Source organism: Erythrolamprus reginae, chromosome 2 (genome assembly GCF_031021105.1).
Source record: "Erythrolamprus reginae isolate rEryReg1 chromosome 2, rEryReg1.hap1, whole genome shotgun sequence".
Classification (NCBI taxonomy): domain Eukaryota; kingdom Metazoa; phylum Chordata; class Lepidosauria; order Squamata; family Dipsadidae; genus Erythrolamprus; species Erythrolamprus reginae.
The window spans coordinates 353906005-353929624 of NC_091951.1; the positions used below are offsets into that span (position 1 = coordinate 353906005).

Genomic DNA, 23620 nt, shown 5'->3' on the forward strand with positions numbered 1-23620 from the left:
GCGGTATAAAAAAAAATTGAATAAATAAATAAATAAAAGAAAGAAACAATGGATGAGGATGTGCTCTAACATCTTATTCTTGGATATCTTTTGGTTTTTCTTTTGTGACTGATTCTCTGACATTTACTTCCCATATTATCTAGCATTTATTAACTCTCGTGTTTTACTTCCCCCCCTTTTCCCCCTCCCGTGCTATGGGTCTTGTCTTGAGGGGACGGTTAAGAGGCAGAAATATTGTGGAGGCCTAGAAATAATTTCCATCCCGCCACATTCGGCACTTTTGATGGGTGTGTTTCGAATTATCAGGATTAAGCCGCTCTATCAAACTTCCTGACTATTTATTTACTGGAGCGTGTCGCTTTAATGAGTTGTTTCTGGAGTTCATTGGGTGCGCTCCAATTTGACAGGGGGGCCATCCCTCCCAGTTAACAATGGAAGTAATTTTGGGGAATTCACGCACAGACCCACAAGGGCTGGGAATGCGGTTTGTGAAAGCCTGAGCAACTGGCCCTCTATATTTATTTTTTTTAAAAATAAATATAAATATTAAAAAGAAACCTTAAAACCTTAAAATATGAACATTAAAAGAAAACATTAAAACCTACAAATGACACATAAAACTTTTATAACCCCTTTTTGTTGTTATGGTAAGTTGCACTGATGTCACATTTTCATGTATGTACAAGCAAATTAAACTGTATTTCTTTTAAAGCTTTCAAGTATCAATCTAGCTATTGATTAGTGTAACCTATTATCATATACTGTACATTGCTTCTATTCCTTAGATATATCCTTACTTATATACAGTATTCATGATCATAAATAAAATTCATTACTTTGTGCTAGTTTTTAACTCTTTGTTTTAAAATTTTAATCAGATCTATGTATAAAAAATGGTTTAAAAATTTGAAAGTGGAAGTATAGGATAGAGAAATAAATACTCCCCCCAAATTAATATTGTTGTGCCCTTCCATGCGTTTGTACACAAAATGAATGAAAGGAAAAATGTTTTAAAAATGTAAAAGTGGAAGTGTAGCAGAGAGCAACTGTCCCCAATGCCCCCCCCTGTTTTTTTCTTCCATCTTCACTCACCAAAGTTTCCTTCTCTCTTCAAGTTGCATGAAGGAGAAGAGTCTTTGAGGCCTGTCTGTCTTTTCAGCAGAGCAGAGACAAAGTGGAAGCTAATCTAATGTATCTCTCCCTCTCAGCAAGCAACACAGACTCTCCCTAGCTGGTATCTCTCAGTCACAATGGGGCTGGAGAGCAAGGGGCTGCCTTTTATAGAGTCAGGTCAGGTGTCCTTGGGGACCAATGCAAGCCATGCATAATGCTGGCCAATGGGCAGATGGCCATTCACAGCCTTTCATTTACCGTGATGTCTGGAGACCGCATGGCTTCATGTAAGAAGAAGGTTGTCCATTGATCCACTTCGCTGCTCCGCCGCTCGACCACGCTGCCCAAACTGAACCTGAACTTCGGCATGAACTTTCAAAAAATTTCGGGTTCGGGTCCAGGATACCGAACACAGCTAAATTCTGTACGGACCTGAATAGTGCGAGTTCAGTTCGGCCATCACTAAAAACGATGCATCTTTTTTTTTTTTTTTTCATCAAATATGCAATTGGGAATCTTTCAAGTGTTGGAGTGATGGGGAAAGAACACGCAACTCTTGTGAAAAACCATGTGCTCTACTTGGGGCTGCCCTTGAAGACTATTCAGCAGTTGCAGCGGGCACAGATTTGCAGCTGCATGGGCAGTTCTTGGGGTCCCCGGCCGTCTGGGATCAGCTCCCCCCCAGAGATTTGCACTGCCCCCACCCTCCTCGCCTTTGGTAAGAGTCTAAAGACTCACGTATGTCACCAGACTTGGGGCAATGAGATCTTAGGCCCCCTGCCTGGTGAACGTTATGTATGACTGAGGTCTGAATGTGCATGATTGACTTTTAAAATAATGGGGATTTTAGGTTAGTTATCTAGTTAATTAATTGAATTGCCATTGCATTTTATCGTTTTTTATTATATATTGTGAGCCGCCCCAAGTCTTCAGAGAGGGTCGGCATAGAAATCCAATCAATCAATCAATCAATCAATCAATCCCTTTTGGGGATAGTTACTGCAATGCTCTGCTCACTTTCGTATCATAGATGGGCATACCTTCAAGACCGCCTTCTGCCACACGAATCCCAGCAACCGATTAGGTCCCACAGAGTCAGCCTTTTCCGGGTCCCGTCGACTAATCAATGCCATCTGGCGGGACCCAGGGGAAGAGCCTTCTCTGTGGTGGCCCCGACCCTCTGGAATCAACTCCCCCCGGAGATCAGCATCACCCCCACCCTCCTTGCCTTCCCTAAACTACTGAAAACCCAGCTATGTCACCAGGCCTGGGGAAATTGATTCCCCCTCAGCTGTCTGGCTTTATGTATGGTATGTTGAGTTATGTGATGGTTTTTAATGAGGGTTTCTTAATTGTTCTGTTTTTAACATTGGATTTGTAGACTGTATTGTATTGTTTGCTGGGAACCGCTCCGAGTTTATTTATTTATATTTGTTTGTTTGTTGATTGATTGATTGATTGATTGATTGATTGATTTGATTTGATTTGATTTGATTTGATTTGATTTGATTTGATTTGATTTGATTTGATTTGATTTGATTTGATTTGATTTGATTTGATTTGATTTGATTTGTATGCCGCCCCTCTCCCTAGACTCGGGGTGGCTAACAACAGCAAAAAGACAATATGAACAAATCTAATACTAAAAGTAATGTAACAAAAAAACCCACAGCCACTCAGTTTAAGAAACCAATCATACATACAGACATACCAAGCATAAATTTTATAAGCCTAGGGGAAAGGAATATCTCAATTCCCCCATGCCTGATGACAGAGGTGGGTTTTAAGGAGTTTACGAAAGGCAAGGAGGGTGGGGGTAACTCTGATCTCTGGGGGGAGTTGGTTCCAGAGGGTCGGGGCCGCCACAGAGAAGGCTCTTCCCCTGGGTCCCGCCAAATGACATTATTTAGTCAAGGGGACCCAGAGAAGGCCAACTCTGTGGGACCTAAGTGGTTGCTGGGATTCGTGCGGCAGAAGAAGGTCCCAGAGATATTCTGGTCCGGTGCCATGAAGGGCTTTTTAGGTCATAACCAACACTTTGAATTGTGACCAGAAACCGATTGGCAACCAGTGCAGACTGCGGAGTGTTGGTGTGACATGGGCATATTTAGGAAGGGCCCTGATAGCTCTCGCATTCTGCACGATCTGAAGTTTCCGAACACTTTTCTCGGAGAGGGGCGGCATACAAATCTAATTAATAATAATAATAATAATAATAATAATGATAATAATAATAATAAATATATGTAAATACAATACATGTAATAGTAAATAAGCACTATTAGACTTGTGCTACAGGCGCGGAACAAATTGTCCAACTTTTATTTTAATGTTTTTGTTCTTTTTCTGTGTGAGTTCTATTGTTTGCATTTTATGTGTTTAAATAAAGTTTATTTATTTTTTAAAAAAAGACCTATTTTGCCTAAGGAGGCCCTGCAACCCTTCGCCCCACAGAATCATCTCACCTCTTATTTTACCGCCAATCCTGAAAAATAGCTGCAGCTCATTGGAAGTCGGCCTGCGTTTTCCTGAGGTTTCCTTTTCCTATAATCTCTAATTTTTACTTCTGTAAGGGCTCAGGGTAATTTATTTTTTCCCCTCCCTCTCCTCCGTGGTTCTCCACTTAGCGTTTTTCCCGTGGCCGGCCTTTTGCTCGAAGAGAAGCGAGTTAGCAATTTCTCCTCCGCCTGCCCAGCAATTTCCCAGAAAGGCCCCTCATCACGGTTCTTTTTAAATTCATGTCAGCAGTTGCTCAAAAATTGCAGGCGAGCGGGTCACCGGTTCAGCCTCTTTCCCCCTTTTGCGGCCTGAACACGGCAACCTCGCTTTTGAAAAAAGGCAAAGCAGCCAGATCAAATATTCAGACAGCGGGTTTTTATCAAAATGGGAGGAAAGACGTAACTGGCAACATATGTGCGAGACCCCCGGTAGCCCAGCAGTCCGAGGCTCCAGGAGCGCTGGCTGCAAACATCAAACAAAGGCTGCAGAAAACACACACGGGACGGTTGTGCGCAAGTCCAGGGAAGTCCACACTCCAAGACCAGGGAAGTCTTGATACCACTCCACTACGCCCTGGTCCGACCACACCTGGAGTACTGTATTCAGTTCTGGTCACCACACTTCAAAAGAGATATTGAAACTCTGGAGAAGGTGTAAAAAAGAGCAACCAAGATGATTAAGGGATTGGAAACCAAGACTTACGAAGAGAGACTGGGGGAACTGGGCATGGATAGCCTAGAGCAGTGTTTCCCAACCTTTTTTGAGCCGCGGCACATTATTCACATTTACAAAATCCTGGGGAATATTGAGCAGGGGGGGGGCTAAAAAAAAGTTTGGACAAAAAAATATCTCTCTTCCTCCCTTTTGCTCTATTTCTCTCTCTCCCTCTTTCTCTCCCTTCCTTCCTCTTTCTTTCCCCCTCTCTCTCCATCTCTCTTTGTTTCTCCCTTCCTTCCTCTCTTTTTTGCCCTCCTTCTCTCTCCCTCCTTCCCTCCCTCTATGTCTTTCCCTCACCCTCCTTCCCCCTCTTTCTCTCTCTCTCTTGCTTTCACTCTCTCTCTCTTGCTGTCTTTCTCTCTTTCTCTCTCCCCCTCTCTCTCCCTCGCAATTCCAGCATGTCCAGCCGCCGCTGTCAGTGCCTCTGTTCCGGAGCTCCGCCTCACAGCTGATCACCCTGACGTCGCCCCACGGCTACTGCCCAATGCTGCTGCTGAGAGAAAGAGAGAGGGAGAGAGGGGGGAGAGAAAGAGATAGCAAGAGAGGGAGAGAGAGAGGGACCACCCTGCCACCGCCCCACGGCTACAGCAACATGTCCAGCCGCTGCCGGTCGGTGCCTCCATTCTGGAGCTCCGCCTCACAGCTGACCACCCTGGCGCCGCCCCATGGCTACTGCCCGCTGCCGCTGCCGCCGCCATCACCCTCCCACTGTGCGCTGCCCTCCCGCTGCTGCTGCCCTCCCACCAAGCCCCAAAGCTCACCTGCTGTCGTCGCCAGGGAAGCTCCAGCCGGGCGGGGCGCTGCAGCTGCTGGAAAACTTGGAAGGCGCAAAGAAGGAAGCTCAGCTTCCAGTCTCACAACTTTTTGCTCTTCGCAAAAAGTTGCGAGACCAGAAGCTGAGCTTATTTCTTCGCGGCACACCTGACCATGTCTCGCGGCATACCAGTGTGCCGCGGCACACAAGTTGGGAAACACTGGCCTAGAGAAAAGGAGGGCCAGAGCGGACATGATAGCAGTCTACAAGTATACGAGGGGATGTCACAGAGAGGAGGGGATCACTTTATTCTTCAGGGCACCAGAGGGCTGGACAAGGAACAACCTGACCAAGGAGAGATTCAACAAGGAGGTAAGGAGGAACTTCCTAACGGTCAGAGTGATCAACCAATGGAACAACCTACCAGCGGACGTTGTGAACACCAACACTCTGGACATTTTTAAGAGAAGATTGAACTGCCACTTGACTGGTGCACTGTAGGGTTCCTGGTTCCTGCTTGGGCAGGGGGTTGAACTCGATGGCCTTCAGGGTCCCTTTCAACTCTAACAATAAATCAAGAAAGAAAGAAAGAAAGAAAGAAAGAAAGAAAGAAAGAAAGAAAGAAAGAAAGAAAGAAAGAAAGAAAGAAAGTGGTCCCCTTTAGGCTGCCCCAAAGTCACGTCGCCTCGGTCTCCGAAGGTCCTGACTCTGGGCTGTGCAAAGGACTCTCATCCTCAGGCAGACCAGTCCTGGGGGTTTCCTGCTTTGAAACAGCACCGATCGGTATCAGGGTCGTACAGATGAAGATGCTGCAACAATAGTAAAACTGTGTGTATGCGCATGAGAATTTCCTTCTGCTCATGCACAAGAACCATGCGCGGAAGCAAAAATATCTTCGAAATCTCACACGCACGCAGGTCCCCTTGTGAGATTTTGTTTTCTTTTGCGTGCATGCGCCAAAGCAAAATCTTGCCAGGACATGTGCAAATGAACCCCAGAGACATTAAGCTGCGCATGCAGCACACCAGGAGCAGCAGGAGTGGCAACCCCCGCTTGGCTCTGATGTGAAACATAAAGATATTGGGACCGGCCCATACAACACCATAGTTTAGCTGCCTACAACCAGGTTTAATTACTGAGCCAGTGAAGTGGATGTGTGAGCTCCATTGTTGTAGTAGTAGTAGTAGTAGTAGTAGTAGTAGTAGTAGTAGTAGTGATAATGATAATGATAATGATAATGATAATTTATTACATTTGTATCTCGCCCCTCTCCAAAGACTCGGGGTGGCTCACAACAATAATAAAAACAATGTTACAGTGGAACAAATCTAATATTAAAAGAGAAAAAAAGACATACAAAACCCCATCATTTAAAACCAAACAACACATTCATACCAAACATAAAATATAAAAGCCTGGGGGAGGTGTCTCAGTTCCCCCATGCCTGGCGATATAGATGGGTCTTGAGTAATTTGCAAAAGACAAGGAGGGTGCGGGCCGTTCTAATCTCCGGGCGGAGTTGATTCCAGAGGGCCGGGGCCGCCACAGAGAAGGCACTTCCCCCGGGGCCCGCCAAATGACATTGTTTAGTCGACAGGTCCCCGAGAAGGCCAATTCTGTGGGACCTTATCAGTTGCTGGGATTCATGCATTAGCAGGCAGTTCTGGAGGTAATCTGGTCCAATGCCATGCAGGGCTTTAAAGGTCATAACCAACACTTTTAATTGTGACCGGAAACTGATCGGCAGCCAATGCAGGGCACGGAGTGTTGTAGAAACATGAGCGAATCTGGGAAGTGCATTTTTCCAAACTCCTGGTTTGTCCATTGGGTGATTTTTTTGCCTCCAGGGCTTCAGGGAAGCTTCCTTGAAGCATCCAAAGGATGAAACGGACTTTCCCAAGGCCAAAAATCAATTGGCCAGCACACACATGCGCACTGGAGCTGACACAGGGCAAAGTCTCACATGCCCCCTGATATGGCTTTCCGTGTCACCTGTGGCATGCGGGCCATAGGTTCACCATGACGGCTGTATACCATACTGGACAAATGGCTGCCCAGCCTCTTTTTGAAGACCTCAAGTGATGGAGTACCCACAACTTTTGGAGACAAGCAGCACTGATTGATTAACAGTATAAAACAGTTGGAAGGGCCTTAGAGGTCTTCTAGTCCAACCCTCTGCTCAGGCAGGAGACCCTGTACATGGCCCTCGAAGTGAAACCCCTGACTCAAAAATCCTTTATGAATCAATCAAACTCTTTATTGATATAAGCACACATAACAAAAAGCAGATTTTAAAACGGCCAGGAAAAAGGAGTTATTTTTCTTTGGAGCTAAATGTAAACAATGTCCAGGAACTTGACCTAATCAGCATTCCTTAGATAACAAAGTCCATTTATCATTCAAGCATATGAATTTTTCCCACCAGAGTCCTGGCCAACAAGTATCCCGCAGAGAATGCCTTTTATTGAGGCAGAAATCATAGTTTTAAAGCGTTGTTCAATCACACTCCCAGTCTCACATCTGTTCCATTGAACAATGTCGAAACTCCACACCCAATTTCCCAAGATCCTTTGTCTTTATACTGCTTGGAAGTGACATCGCACCCGAAAGAGGCTCAGTCTGTACACTGATACCTTTTACTATGCAACTCCTCTCGTCTTCTGAGCAATCTCCTATAGTGAGGGTCTATCCACTGACTTTCCACCCTAGAAACATAGAAGACTGACGGCAGAAAAAGAGCTCCTGGTCCATCTCGTCTGCCCTTATACTGTTTCCTGTATTTTATCTTAGGATGGATCTATGTTTATCCCAGGCAGGTTTAAATTTACTCACTGTGGATTTACCAATCACGTCTGCTGGAAGTTTGTTCCAAGCATCTACTACTCTTTCGGTAAAATAATATTTTCTCACGCTGCTTCTGATCTTTCCCCCAACTAACCTCAGATTGTGTCCCCTTCACTTTCCTATGAAAAACACTTCCCTCCTGAAACTTATTTAACCCTTTAATATATTTAAATGTTTCGATCATGTCCCCCCTTTTCCTTCTGTCCTCCAGACTCTACAGATTGAGTTCATTAAGTCTTTCCTGATACGTTTTATGCTTAAGACCTTCCACCATTCTTGTAGCCCGTCTTTGGACCCTAATGTCTTCCTCATCCTCTGACTGGGACCACTCCCCCATTGTCACATCAGCCCCCTCTAGTGGTCCCTCAGGCTCACTCAGATCACTGTCTCCCTCACTCTCGCTCTCTTCTTCCACTGCTGGCCCAGGGTATCCAGAGGGGCCTGGCTTATCCTCCTCATAGTCTGACATGACCAGAAGTGGACAAGAAGCACTCACAACATATACCACCCCAGTTAAATGGCTGTCCAGTATCTGCTTGGAAACATCCACCTATGGAGCACCCACCATTACTGGAGGCAAGTTGTTCCATAGGTTAATGGTTCCCATTGTCAGGAAATTCCTCCTTAGTTACAGATTGCTTCTTTCCTTGATTAGTTTCCATCCATTGCTTCTTGTCCTGCCTTTGGTTGCTTTGGAGAATATTTTGACCCCCCCCTCCTCTTTGGGGCAGCCCCTGAGATCTCTGTTGCCCCCCACAACCTGCTCAGCTCCTTACAATGAATTGTCTGTGACCCCCCGACAGCCTGTTGAACCCCAGAGAGTGATCTTATCCTGTCAACTCTGCCTAACCAGCCCCCAAGTCTCCTCTCCTAAAATTCATCATGTCCGGTCTTGGCCCCATCCAGACAGCCTCTTGACTGCTTTGCAAATTGGGGGGAGGTCATTTTAAGAGAAGGGGGAGGGTGAACCTGTTGACAGGAGAACCAATCAATTATGGGGGGGTAGGAATGGTAGGAGTGGAAGGATCAGAAATGGGAGGGTTGCGAATAAGATCATAGAGGTGATCAAATCCAATTAGATTATAAGGCTTGTCTAATTGTGTGTTGTCCCTGCCAGGAGTTGGGGTATGGGCCAGTGTGTATATGTATGTGTATATGTATGTGTGTGTGTGAGAGAGAGAGAGAGATATTGTGAATTTTTAACAGTGGACTTACAATATTGTGTGCTTCCCAGAATAGAATAGAATAGAATTTTATTGGCCAAGTGTGATTGGACACACAAGGAATTTGTCTTTGGGGCAGATGCTCTTTGAGGCCCTTTGTGTGAGTTGGTTGCCTATCTAAATTTACTTAAGGATTAATTAAGGAACAAATGAAACATCCTCACTTTGCACCTTCTCTACGGAGATTGGGTGAAACTGGGAACTCTCTACATTGGTTTACCCATCAGTTTCCGGTCACAATTCAAAGTGTTGGTTATGACCTATAAAGCCCTTCATGGCATCGGACCAGAATATTTCCGGGACCGCCTTCTGTCGCATGAATCCCAGCGACCAGTTAGGTCCCACAGTGTTGGCCTTCTCCGGGTCCCGTCGATGAAACAATGTCGTCTGGCGGGACCCAGGGGAAGAGCCTTCTATGTGGCGGCCCCAACCCTCTGGAATCAACTCCCCCTGGAGATCAGGACTGCCCCCACCCTCTTTGCCTTTCGCAAACTCCACAAAACCCACCTCTGTCATCAGGTATGGGGAAATTGATTCCCCTGGGCCGTTTCCGCTTTATGTATGGTATCTCTGGGATGTATGATTGTTTTTTTATTAAGAGTTTTAAATTGTTTTAATGTATTGGATTTGTACTGTTTCTTGTTGTGAGCCGCTCCGAGTCTCTGGAGAGAGGTGGCATACAAATCTAATAAATAAATAAACTTGCATTATGGAAATGGGCAGCTTATAAATTGAATAAATTGAATTGAATTAAGGAGTAGTGATGGGCGAACCCAACGGTGTTCGGGTTCGGCAAGTTCTGACAAACTTTACAGAAAATTCAGCCGAACCCGAACCGGACCCGAACCTGAACCCAAACAGGGAATCCCACCATAGATTCCGGGGGCAGAGCTTTGACGTCACGTATACCAGCAGGTTGCTAAGGACGCCAAGGTGATCACTTCCTGGATTCCATGGAATCCAGGAAGTGATAACCTTGGCCTCCTTAGCAACCTGCCGGTGATGTCAAGGCTCCGCCCCCAGAATCTCTTTGTGGGAGGGATTCCCCAGCTCCTTCAAAGGGAGGTCTTCACGTAAAAATAAACATTGCCATTTTTATGAAAAAGGACGCCACAGCGGCGCTGCAAGCAAAGGGCGGTCCTTTCACATAAAACAGTCTAAAGTCACACACGTAATAAGTCAGAATAACAATCCAAATATTACCAAGTACCTAGTCTTTCTTACAAGTTTCCTTTGTCATAATCAGTAAACAAAGATATCAAGTCTAAACACATTTTAGCTATAATACATGACTACAATACAGAGAGATTGCAGAGAAAATGCAGAGCATATCTAACAGTGAGTAGCCATTAGCAGTGAGTAGTCAGACAAAGAGAAACGGAGAGGATGACTCAGAGAAATAAGGTAGGAACTCTAGCTCCCTCTTGTGGCAGTCTGCAACACCTGCAGCCAATATATTGCCAACCCAACATTTATGGACAGAGTCCTAATAGTGTCAATCCTTCCCTTCCCCACCATCCGGTCAGAACTGAAGAAGCTTCTTGAGTAGGAAGCGAAATGTCTTCAAAAAGCCCCCAAAAAGTCCAGCTGCCTCTTGAGGGAGGGGGAAGCACCTTTGGGACATGGCTCAAGTATTAAAAAGTCCATCCTGTGTCAGGCCCTCAGTATTTGAAACAAACTCTCTTGCAGCCCTGTGGGTCAGATTAAAGGAAAAACTTTGTTCCGGGGCCAATTTAATGCCAGGAACAATTCAGGCACCGATCCTGCCGGTCGCAGATGGTGCTGAAATCCGTCTGCCACAATCCAAGAAGCAAACCGTGCAGTTAAAATTGTGAGAGTTGGCCTCAAAACAGAGTTGTTTGACCTGACATTGAAGAGCAAACAATCAACCAGGCTTGTTTGTAAACCCAGCTACATACAAGCCACCGTCCAACTTTGCAACTTTAGGAAAACGTCTGTTGGGATTTTTGCCACATCCCAAATTTGCAGTGTACCGTGTGATGTGTTTCTCATCCAGTTCTTAAGAAATAACGAGGGGAGTTGTTCCTTTTTTCCTTCTCTCTCTCTCTGTCTCTTTTGCTTCCCGGAGGTTGTAGCTCTCCCGTTTCAATAAAGGAAATCTGCCAGAAGTTTCTCAATGCAAAACAAGCCGTAATTAAATTTGCAATGGTGTCTTTATGGAAGAGGAGAGCTACGCGCAAAGGACGACCGTGAAGCTGTTTTCCTTCCATGCCTGGGAGAGAAAAAAGCAGGAGAGGGAAGAATGTTGGCTGCTCAGAGGTTTTTACCTGAGAGCAAACTTAGCAAACAGCAAACAGTTGTTCGCTACAAGGTGGGAAGTCGGTTCTTTGTAGAGCCACAATCCAGATGTGCTGATCCACAAGTCGTTACAGATATGGATTAACAGAGTTGGAAGGGACCTTGTAGGTCATCTAGTCCAACCCCAGAAGAAGACCCTACACCCAGGGGTGGGCAGCAGACAGGACGGGATGGAACACAGTTCCACTGGCGGAAATGAAGATACGTGCTCAGGTCCAGCTGATTGGCAGCTGTCACTTCCTGGATTACTGGTCTCCGCTCCACTCTCCTTTTTTCCTCTGCTGCGCTTGTTGCTTTTTTCCTCTTTCCTCCTTCCTGGCCTCGGACGAGCTCCCCTCTCTCCTGCCTGGCTCCCCTCCAGCCTCACAGGGCCACCTCCCACCTACGGTGCAAGCAGAAGGCATGGATGGAAACAGCACTGGCAGCATTGATGCTTCTGGCAGCACCCGTTTGCCTAGCAACCCAGCTTGAGGCAGGGGGGTGACCCAGGAAGGAGAGCGCGGGAAACGCGAAGCAAATTGTCACCCCAATGAGCGACACTGGTAAGGTTATAAATCGAGGACTTAACAGTTCACTTGAATGATGATGATCGTTCAAGCCACTCCCACCTGGTCACATGGCTGGCAAGCCACACCTACCCAGTCACATGACCATTAAGCCACACCCACAAAATAAGCCACACCCACAGTGTGGCAGTAAAAATTTTGGCTGCCCATTACTGGTGGAGCCATATCGGAGGGCACGCGAGACTTTGACATGTTTCAGCTTAAGTGCACATGGGCACACTGGCCAGCTAAGTTTTGGCCTCGGGAAAGGCCATTTCACCTTCTGGATGGAAAACACACTTCCAGTTTGCCCTTGTGCTGTTTTTTGCACTCTGGAGGGTGCAGGGACGTTTCCTGAATCCCCAGAGTGCAAAACACACTACTAAACAATACAAAACAGTACTAATAAACTCTAACTCAAGTTTAGAAACTCACATTTTTCATTTATACTGATAGTAAAGATCTTAAAAGCTGTAGAGCAATCAGTTCCACAGATAAGTTGATACTAACGACATTTTATAGATGTGAATGAATACCTCTTCTTTCCTTTCTTCTTCCCATGACGGCTCGCGTGGCTGCATTTTGCATGAGTTGTAGTTTCTGAACACTCTTCCAAGGTAGAGAGCATTGCAGCTGGAGACGTTGTGGCTTCCATCCCTGAAAACCCAGCCAGCTGTTTCTGCCTGGTAATGCTGCCTTTTAATTTTGTTCCATTCTTCTACTAGTGCATCTCTAATTTTATGATTTCTGAAATATGAGTGCGTTTTATGTTTCCCATCCCTGAGAAATCCATGCCCTCCTGTTTGTATGTTATATCCTTCTTGCACCAGAAGTCTCTTGTTTTTACGTTGGATCCATTCTTTCCTCCAAACTAACACTGAAGCTGGATAGTATGATTCAAAGTCCAGATGCCCAAATCCTCCCTGCTTTTTATTATCTTGCAACCACTTCAACTTAATTCTTGGTTTCTTTCCCATCCATATAAATTTAGATACAATTTTATCTAAATGCTTAATGTTTTTAAAATCTAATTTAATCGGAATTGTCTGAAAATAATATAACAATTTAGGCAGGATTGACATTTTAGTTGTGAATATTCTTTCAATTAATGAAATATGTAATTTGGTCCATTTTTCCAATTGTGTTTCTATTTTTTTAATAGTTCTTGTCTTTGATGTCATTATTATCCCTAGATATTTTACCTTCTCTACTTAAAAAAGAAATAAACAAAAAAATCCTAAAATTCTATTTTCATTTCAACTATCATAACTCCATCCCTCCAACAATTAAACAAACAAAAATGAATATTTTTACATTTAGAATGATATAAATCTTAAACTACTTTAAATTTGTTGTTACTTAGTTGTCTAATGCTGCCACCACTTGTCTTCTCATCATTTGGGTTTCCACCATCTAATTTCTAGTTCTAACATTATTTTCAAAATAATTATTTATTTTTTTATTATTCAAACCATTCATAGAATTTCCCCCAGATTTTGTAAAATTCCGAATTTTCTTTGTCTTTAATTTTCAATGTAAATCTATTCGTTTCGGCACAGTCATAATTTTCTTACCATCTCTCTTTCTCCTGCTTGACCCCAAACCAGGAAGCAGACAGACGAGGGGTGCCAAGATGGTTTTCCCAAGAAGTTGGGTTTTATTGTCAATGAGGCAATTTCCCAAGAAATTCTTTATAGGTCTCCTGATTGGGCAACGCGGGAGAAAGTAGGGAAGAGCCAATGGGAGTTAAATTCGGTCAAAGCTTTTCTGCCTTTTTAAAAATTATTATTTCTTGGTTTCTGGGACTCCGAAGCTCCAGTTCCTCCACTGGAGTCCATAACTTTGCATTTCTCTTTAATCTTTCTATTTATTAAAAGAAAACTTTCATTAAAAGATACAGGAAAAAACTCCAAGTCATAAGTTGTCAGCTACCCCCCCCTCCCCCAGGAGTCCCCAAATTCTCATTAAAAGTTCTCACCTTCCATCTCTAATCGGAGACTGGCTGGAGCAAAGAGCGAAAAGGGTTTGGGACCCTGGACAAGAGACAAAACCAAGGGCTCTGCAAAAAAGTAGGAGGAAAGAAGGAAGGAAGGAAGGAAAAGGAAAGGGTATAATAGAATAGAATAGAATAGAATAGAATTTTACTGGCCAAGTGTGATTGGACACACAAGGAATTTGTCTTGGTACAGATGCTCTCAGTGGACATAAAAGAAAAAGAGACATTTGTCAAGAACCATAAGGCACAACACTTAATGATTGTCATAGGGGTCAAACAAGCAATGAAGAAACAATCAATATTTATAAAAATCTTAGGATACAAGCAACAAGTTACAGTCAAGCAGTCCTAAGTGGGAGGAAAAGGATGATAGGAATGATGAGAAAAATTAGTAGAAATAGAAGTGCAGATTTAGTAAAAAGTATGACAGTGTTGAGGGAATTATTTATTTAGTAGAGTGATGGCGTTCAGGGAAAAAACTGTTCTTGTGTCTAGTTGTCTTGGTGTGCAGGGCTCTGTAGCGACGTTTTGAGGGTGGGAGTTGAAAGAGTTTGTGTCCAGGATGCGAGGGGTCAGTAAATATTTTCCCCGCCCTCTTTTTGACTCGTGCAGTATCCAGGTCCTCAATGGAAGGCAGGTTGGCAGCAGTTGTTTTTCTGCAGTTCTGATTCTCCTCTGAAGTCTGTGTCGGTCTTGTTGGGTTGCAGAACCGAACCAGCCAGTTATAGAGGTGCAGATGATGGACTCAATGATTCCTCTGTAGAACTGGATCAGAAAGAAAGAAAGAAAGAAAGAAAGAAAGAAAGAAAGAAAGAAAGAAAGAAAGAAAGAAAGAAAGAAAGAGGGGGGTGGGAGGGAAGGAAAGAAAGAAAGTTGGAAAGTATTAATGTATCAATTATAGTATATATTATTTAATAGCAATAACTTATTACTAAGGATATAGAACTATAATACCCCCAAGATGAGAATGTAATTACTGTATACAGTATTAAACAATATGAATAGCTGCACAAAATATAGAAAGGCATAAGAATTAGATAGTTAAGAGAGAATGGGAGATTTCTCTCTTGTTTTTAATCATGTTCCTTTTTGTATTTCTCTTTTTTTTTCCACTTGTTTTTTTGTCATGCTGTTCATTTTGATTTATACTCACATTTGTAAATATATAAAAACAAAAACACAAACAAAAAACCCCCAGACTTTTTAGGCTTCCCAAAGGCGACTTTTTATGTCTTCCCTTTTTTTGGAAACTCTTCCTTTTCCCAAACAAAGCCCCAATTAGCAGATTGCAAAACAAGCCTTTGTTTGCTCTTGTGGTGCTTGTGTTCCAGGAGAAGCCGCCAAATTCTTCGCAGAGTTTCCCAGCCGTGACTGCCTGGCCCGGCGGGGTCACTGCCCTGACCAGCCCATCAGCACCCACCCACTCACCCCGCTGCCCCCTCGCTCTCCTCCTTATCAAGTGCAACCTCGCCAGGGTGGTGGTGCAGATTTCTAAGGACTCTTTTCCGATCCAGTTGCGTAGTTTTGCAGCTGCCCTAGAAAGCAGGCAGAGAGACAGCAACTCAGCCAGCGGTTGTGAAGAGTTTTGCTAGCAGTCCAGGCTTCTGGTAAGAAGAATTTGGGACAGATGCCATGATCTCAAATGCTGCTCGGCTACCTGGAGTTCTTTTGGGGCGTTTGTGTAGGTGGGTGGTGGGATGGCTTCACACTTTTACACATTTGGAATAATACTGTGTCCAGTTCTGGAGACCTCACCTACAAAAAGATATTGACAAAATTGAATGGGGTCCAAAGACGGGCTACAAGAATGGTGGAAGGTCTGAAGCATAAAACGTATCAGGAAAGACTTCATGAACTCAATCTGTAGAGTCTGGAGGACAGAAGGAAAAGGGGGGACATGATCGAAACATTTAAATATGTCAAAGGGTTAAATAAGGTTCAGGAGGGAAGTGTTTTTAATAGGAAAGTGAACCCAAGAACAAGGGGACACAATCTGAAGTTAATTGGGGGAAAGATCAGAAACAACATGAGAAAATATTATTTTACTGTAAGAGGAGTAGATGCTTGGAACAAACTTCCAGCAGACGTGGTTGGTAAATCCACAGTCACTGAATGTAAACCTGCCTGGGATAAACATAGATCCCTCCTAAGATAAAATACAGGAAATAGTATCAGGGCAGACTAGATGGACCAGGAGGTCTTTTTCTGCCGTCCATCTTCTATGTTTCTATGTGTACAATTGTCTTATCATTTCTCTTCCCACCTTGGATTATTTTGTGCAACCTATTTGAGCCAGTGTTTCTCAATTCTGGGCAACTTGGAAATGCACTATACTAATTTCTAAAAATTCCCCAGCCAGCATTAAAACTACACAACTCAAAACTTACAGGCTGGGGAATTCTGGGAGTTGGAAGTCCCGCCTTCTTAAATTTTGCTGCCTAGTGATAGGAGTAAACGAAAGGTCTTCAAAATTTAAAATTGGACATTAGCTGTAAGAGAAAGTTGCTGTGAGAGGAAATAGCCCAGGTTGAAGGTCAAGCAAAACATTTGACAAACAAGAAAAGGCAAAATGAACATAAGTTCAGTAACAGGGGAACTTAAAGTAACCGAACAACAGGAAAGAACCAATTGTTTATAAGAATAGAAACATAGAAACATAGAAGACTGACAGCAGAAAAAGACCTCATGGTCCATCTAGTCTGCCCTTATACTGTTTCCTGTATTTTATCTTACAATGGATATATGTTTATCCCAGGCATGTTTCAATTCATTTCCTGTGGATTTACCAACCATGTCTGCTGGAAGTTTGTTCCAAGGATCTACTACTCTTTCAGTCAAGTAATATTTTCTCATGTTGCTTCTGATCTTTCCCCCAACTAACTTCAGATTGTGTCCCCTTGTTCTTGGGTTCACTTTCCTATTAAAAACACTTCCCTCCTGAACCTTATTTAACCCTTTGACATATTTAAATGTTTCAATCTTGTCCCCCCTTTTCCTTCTGTCCTCCAGACTATACAGATTGAGTTCATGAAGTCTTTCCTGATACGTTTTATGCTTAAGACCTTCCACCATTCTTGTAGCCCGTCTTTGGACCCGTTCAATTTTGTCAATATCTTTTTGTAGGTGAGGTCTCCAGAACTGAACACAGTATTCCACATGTGGTCTCACCAGCGCTCTATATAAGGGGATCACAATCTCCCTCTTCCAGAATCCATAAAATACCTGAAAACAAGTGTTGTGCGTGGCGATACGGTGCAGAGAAAATTAAATATTGTGCATGGATTTTCTTCTTGATAGTTTAACATTTTTATGAAGTGCTTGAAGGGGGAAATGGATTGTCTCCGTCTGCCGGTGAGATTCTGGTTTGCATCTCCATATAGTCAGATTTGAGAGAGAAGACAGGTGTGTTCAGAGCCTGGGATGACCCAATAATGAGTGGTGGGGGTTGGACTACATGGCCCATAAGGTCTCTTCCAACTCTGTTAAACTTAATGAGCTGGGCCAGGGACTATAAATGTGGCACATGAGGAAGTTTGAGAGTTCCTTGATTGGGGTATTTGTTAAAGTGTCTACAGAGTCATCTCTGAGTTGTCAAAGATACACCTACACAGAGGAAACATGGAGTTCTAGCAGATATCCATCTGATAGCCCAGGGAAACGAGTAACGGTTCAGTAATACAATCCAGATAAGTGTATAAAATATTATTGACTTTGGCAAATATCATAGTCAAGAACAGTCCTAATCATACATAGTTAAACCAGTGAATATACTGTATCTACAATACTATACATCTTACTTGTTCAACTTATAAATACATAAACCAGTGGAGAGGGGCAGCATACAAATCTAATGATGATAATAATAATAATAATAATAATAATAATAATAATAATAATGATGATGATGATGATGATGATGATGATGATGATGATGATGAGATAGCTCTTCCCCCTAGGCCATTACAAGTTATGCATGGTATGTTTGTGTGTATGTCTGGTTTTATAATAGGGGTTTCTAGTTGTTTTTATTATTGGATTGTACATGTTCTGTTTATTATTGTTGTTAGCCGCCCCGAGTCTGCTGAGAGGGGCGGCATACAAATCCAAAAAATTATTATTATTATTATTATTATTATTATTATTATTATTATTATTAATGTAACATGCAGTTTCTACTACAGCAGTAACAGAGAACATAATAGAAATAGCAGAGAGAGAGAGAGAACTATGTTTCTGGCTCCCTCTTGTGGCCGTCCATAGTACTAACCCTTAAAGCAATAGTGTTTCAATATATTTAAGCATACATTGTTGGATAGTTCTATGTACAGTGATCCCTCGATTAGCACGGTCTCGATTAGTGCGAAACGCTGCAACGCGGTTTTTCAAAAAATATTAATTAAAAAATACTCCACGGTTTTTTTGCTATACCACGGTTTTTCCCACCCGATGACGTCATACGTCATCACCAAGAGTCACTTCTCTGTCTCTTTCTCTTTCTTTCCTGTCACTATGCTTCAATCATTTTCTCATTTCTCTTTTTTCTCCCCTTTTTTCTATCATTTCTCTCTCTCTTTCTTCCTCTCTCACACTCTCTTCCTCCCTTCTCTCTCCCCCCCTCCACTTGCCCACGAGAAGAAAAAAAGCAACCTCTGCCGGGCAGCTCCCCTTGTGCCCCCGCTTTGTGCCTGCCTCTTTTGGGGATTTCTTTTTCTTTTCTTTTTTGCGCTGGCAGCGGGAGCTGTTGGGGAGGGCTCTGCCGGGAAGGCCTCTCAGCTGCAGAGCCGAATGGGGGCGGAGGCAACAGCGGAGCCCGGCGCTGGGGCCATGCGAGGCTGTTCATCCAGGGGGGCGTGGACTGGCAAGTCGCCCTCCTTTCTCTCTCTTTCTCAAGATCGCTTGCCGCTTGCCGCTTGCCTATTGCAGCGAAGGAGGCGAAGCAAGGCTCCAAGCTGCAAAGCGGCAAGCGGCAAGCGATCTTGGAGTTTCCCCTTTGCCTGGGTGGCAGGAAGACCAAGGGAAGGTTCCTTCAGCCGCCCAACACCTGATCCGCTCCGCAGCACGGCAGCAGCGAGGAGCCGAAGATGGGGTTTCCCCTTTGCCTTTACCCCATCTTCGGCTCCTCGCTGCTTCCGCGCTGCGGAGCAGATCAGCTGTTGGGTGGCTGAAGGAACCTTCCCTTGGTCTTCCCCGCCGCCCACACGCAAACTCCACCATCTGCGCATGTGCGGCCATGAAAAAAATGGCGCACATGCGCAGATGGTGGTTTTTACTTCCGCATCCAGTATAACGCGGAAATCGGTTAGCGCGGGAGGTCTTGGAACGTAACCCCCGCGCTAACCGAGAGATCACTGTATTGCCAAACCCAACCAGTTATGTACATAGTACTAACAGTAATGTTGTCTGCTGGTTTGTTTGTCTCCTTGGCGAACGCTTGGTCTCTCCCAAAGAGTCAAACAATCATGCAGTAAATACCTTAATCAAGGAACTATCAAGAGGCAATGTTGCCTCCAACACTTGTATGGCAAGCTAAGGTATAGAAACAGGGAGCAAATTCAAAACCCAACTAGCGCTGATGGTGTTACCTAGTTGGGTTCGGAAATGTCTGCAAGCAATCCACCCAGCTCAGAGAGCACGAAGGACCACACAGTCGTTGTCGTCCTCTCCTCCTCCTCCTCCTTTCCACTACCCTTCTAGCAGTGATAATGTTACATTGTTGGGTCATGAAACATCTGCAAGAAAACCAACATGCTCAGGGAGCACCAAGGACACTACATCCTTCTTCTTCTACTACTACTACTTCCTCCTCCTCCTCTTCCTCCTCCTTCTCCCCTCCACTCCACAAATCACAGTCTCTTCTAGCAGTGATGGTGTTACCTAGTTCAGGTCATGAAACACATGCAAGAAACCCACCAAATTCAGAGCAAGGACTCCATAGTTCCACCTTGAGCTGCAAAGATTCTCTTTCATCCGTATAATTTTTTAATCTTTTTGCAGCCATGGTAGAGGTGCTGCCTTCCAATTTACCAGGATCAGCAGAGAGGTTTGGTCGTTTCCACATCGTGGGAGGGAGGTCAGAGACGTAAATGTAAAAAGGAAATGATGCCATCAATAAAGGGGTGAAAACCAGGTGTAAATCCATCGAGCGCTGTCATTTTTCTCCTCTGCCTTGAACTTAGGAAGAAAACAATACACTTCTTTAGATTAAAATTGATTTTGTTCCTTTTGATCTATTGAATAATTTGAGAAATGAGAATTACTCTGTATTAACTGTTTTCTATAAAGACTTTGATGAGTCAATATGGAGGTGGATGAAAAAGGTTTCTAAAGATAACAGATGCTTGGCAGGACCATCGCTGTGGCTTCTCCTGGTCAGGGTTCCTGGAGAACCCTGAAGCTTCTGAGCTCTTAACTTCTTTGCATCTTTGCAAATTCTTCCTTCTCTCTGTCACCGCCACTTGTTTTTGGCTCTGTGCAGGAGCTGTCGAAAGGAAGAAATCCACTCCTGATCTCCAGTTTTGCCAGGGCCTTTTAAACTGTGTTCTCTGGCCATTTCAAAGAAGATTTTAGGAGGTGTTTTTCTTTCGTGTTGGCTTTTGTTTCCTGATTTGTAATCTAATTTGGGGTTTGCTACCGCATTAAAATCTCCAATTATAAGTTTATTTTCTTTTTTGAATTTAGTAATTTGTTCATATATCATAACTTTTTATAGAATTCATTTTGTCTATTGTTAGGTGCATAAATAGCTACTAATACTATTTTTGTTTGATTTACTAAAATCTCAACTGCTGTTATCCTACCTTCTATATCTTTATATACACTGCTCAAAAAAATAAAGGGAAACCTCAAAGAACCGAGATTTGAATGAATGAAATATTTTCACTGAATATTTTGTACAAAGATGAACGTGCACAACATTATGTGAAATGGATTGTCAATCAATGTTGCTTCCTAAGTGGACAGTTTGATTTACTTGGAGTTATATTGTGTTGTTTAAGTGTTCCCTTTATTATTTATTTTTGAGCATATGATTTTGGACATATGCCACTATTCCTTTCTTTTTTTAATTAGTACATAGTGATGTACTAATTACATAGTGATCGCCTAATTTAGGTGGTTCTAAAAATTTAATATCTTCATTCTTTATTTGTATTTCCTGCAAACATACTATGTTTAGATTTTGTTTTGCAATTTTGTGAATGTTTGTCTTCATTTAATAGGTGAGTTAATTCCATATATGTTGACTGAGAGAATCTTAGTTTTTCATTCTATTGCCCTCGGTTCTCTTTTGCTACCCTTGTACTTCTTGTTTCTATTTGACTTTTGGTTTTGTTTATTTATTTATCTAGTCTAACCCCCTGCTCTAGCAGGAATCCTACACCACCCCAATCAGGTGGAAGTCCAATCTGCTCTTCAATTTGTCAAGTGATGGGGCGTCAAGTGTCACAACCTCCACTGGCAGGCCGTTCCACTGGTTGATCGCTCTCTTGGTCAGCTTCCGTCCATTGTTCCTTGTTTGGCCCACTGGTGCCCTGGAAAATAGTGTGACCCCCTCCTCTCTGTGGCCACCCCTCAAGTACCTGTAGACTGTTATCATGTCCCCCCTGCCCATCCTTTTTGCTAGACTCTCCACGCCCAGTTCCAGCAAACTCTCTTCGTATGTCTTGGTTTCCAGTCCTTTTATCATTTTGGTTTATTTATTTTATTTATTTATTGGATTTGTATGCCGCCCTTCTCCATAGACTCGGGGCGGCTAACAACAGTAATAAAAAACATCATGCAAATCCAATACTAAAAACAACTAAAAAAAACCCTTATTATAAAACTAAACATCCATACAAACAAACAAACATACCATGCATAAATTATAAAGGCTTAGGGGGAAAGAATGTCTCAATTCCCCCATGCCTGATGACAGAGGTGGGTGTTTAGGAGCTTACGAAAGGCAAGGAGGGTGGGGGCAATTCTAATCTCTGGGGGGAGTTGATTCCAAAGGGTCAGGGCCGCCACAGAGAAGGCTTTTCCCCTGGGACCCGCCAAACGACATTGTTTTGTTGACGGGACCCGGAGAAGATCCACTCTGTGGGACCTAACCAGTCCCTGGGATTCATGCGGCAGAAGGCGGTCTCGTAGATACCCTGGTCCGGTGCCATTTTGGTTGCTCTCTTCTACACCTTTTCCAGAGTTTCTATGTCCCTTTTGTAGTGAGGTGACCAGAATTGAATGCAGTACTCCAGGTGAGATCTGAGTAGGGGATTATAGAGTGGTATTAGGACCTCCTTAGTTTTGGAGGGTTGATGGAGCTTAAGATTGTGTTGCTTTTTCAGCCACCACTGCACATTGCTGGCTCATGTTTAGTTGGTTATCCACCAAGACACTAAGACTTTCTCTTCTCTTTCTTCTAAGTGTTGTTCTTCCTGGCTCTGTGTTTCTATTTCTGTATTACTTTCCCCTTCTTCCAGATATTGTTTTATGGGCTGATTTGCTTTTCCTATTGTGTCTATTCCTATTTTTTCTTTCTTTCCAGGATATCAGCAGTCCCTCACGCATCAGCCATCTAAAAGGAATTCCCTTCCTTATTAATTTTGCAGTGAGATACTGAAATTCTCTTGTTTTTTCTCTGAGCCACCTGAGTAGTTGTTTTAGTATCATAATATATTTCCTTCTGAAGATTATTTGTTCTGTCCTGGTGTTTCTATAAATCTCATCTCTGATCTTTTTTAAAAAGTAAATTTAATATGGCAATCTGTGTCCTTCAGCATAATTTGTTTGGACTCGGTATACTTCACCTATACTTAATTTAATTTCTTCTTTGTCCATTTTGAGGATTACTGCTATCATCTCTGCCATTAGATCCAGGAGGTATTTTCTTTCTTCTAATACATTTTGCAGTCATAGATAATACATTGATTTTTTTAAAATTCCAGCTGCGAAGTTGCTTCTTCCAACTCCCTGTTGACCAATCTCAGCCTCTCTTCGGTTTCTTCCACCTTTTTCAGTTCTTTCTGTTCTTTCTTATTATTTTTTGTTCATTCTTTGTGATCACTTCTTGTATGTTTTCTATCCTAATATCTAATGTTTTATTTTTTATTTTATTGTAAAACAAGATGCGCAGAGGGGCGGCATACAAATCTAAATAATAAATAAATAAATAAATAAATAAATAAATAAATAAAGATGAACATATAAAAACACACAAACATAAAAGAAAACATATCCAGGATGGTTTACATCCCCATATTTGTCAAAAGCCCATATGGAGTTGTATACATTTTTATATCAATTGAACACATTTTTGTCTATATTCACTGTAAATACTTTAAATACTGTATGTTTCATAAAAGGAAAAAACAAATTTAGAAAAGGAAGAACAAAGAAAGAAGAAGAGACTTAAACATTCCAGTTTGCAATATCTAATTTTTTAATGTCCCTTTTTACTTCTTCAAATTTTCCTTTTGTCTCTTCATGGCTGTTCAAGGCTGCTTTTTGTCATGGTATCTTGTGATTTGATCATATACTCTTGGATCAAATCCAAAGATGCCTGTAAAGATTATAAGGATGGAGTCTGTTTTTCTAATGAGGTCATTTCAAGAATTGTTCTTTGTCCTGCTGA

General features: G+C 42.9%; 1 protein-coding gene across 2 annotated transcripts in view; it reads left to right on the forward strand.

Annotated features, from left to right (window-relative positions):
* CNTFR (ciliary neurotrophic factor receptor) overlaps nt 1-23620 on the forward strand; it is a 368226-nt gene that overhangs the window by 160689 nt on the left and 183917 nt on the right. Inside the window, exon 1 of one of the 2 annotated variants that reach the window (XM_070743666.1) lies at nt 15518-15617. The exons of the other annotated variant lie outside the window; for it this stretch is intronic. The gene's annotated coding sequence lies outside the window, so the exon portion shown is untranslated. Of the gene's footprint in view, nt 1-15517; nt 15618-23620 lie in introns of those variants that run through there. 2 annotated transcript variants of the gene reach the window in all.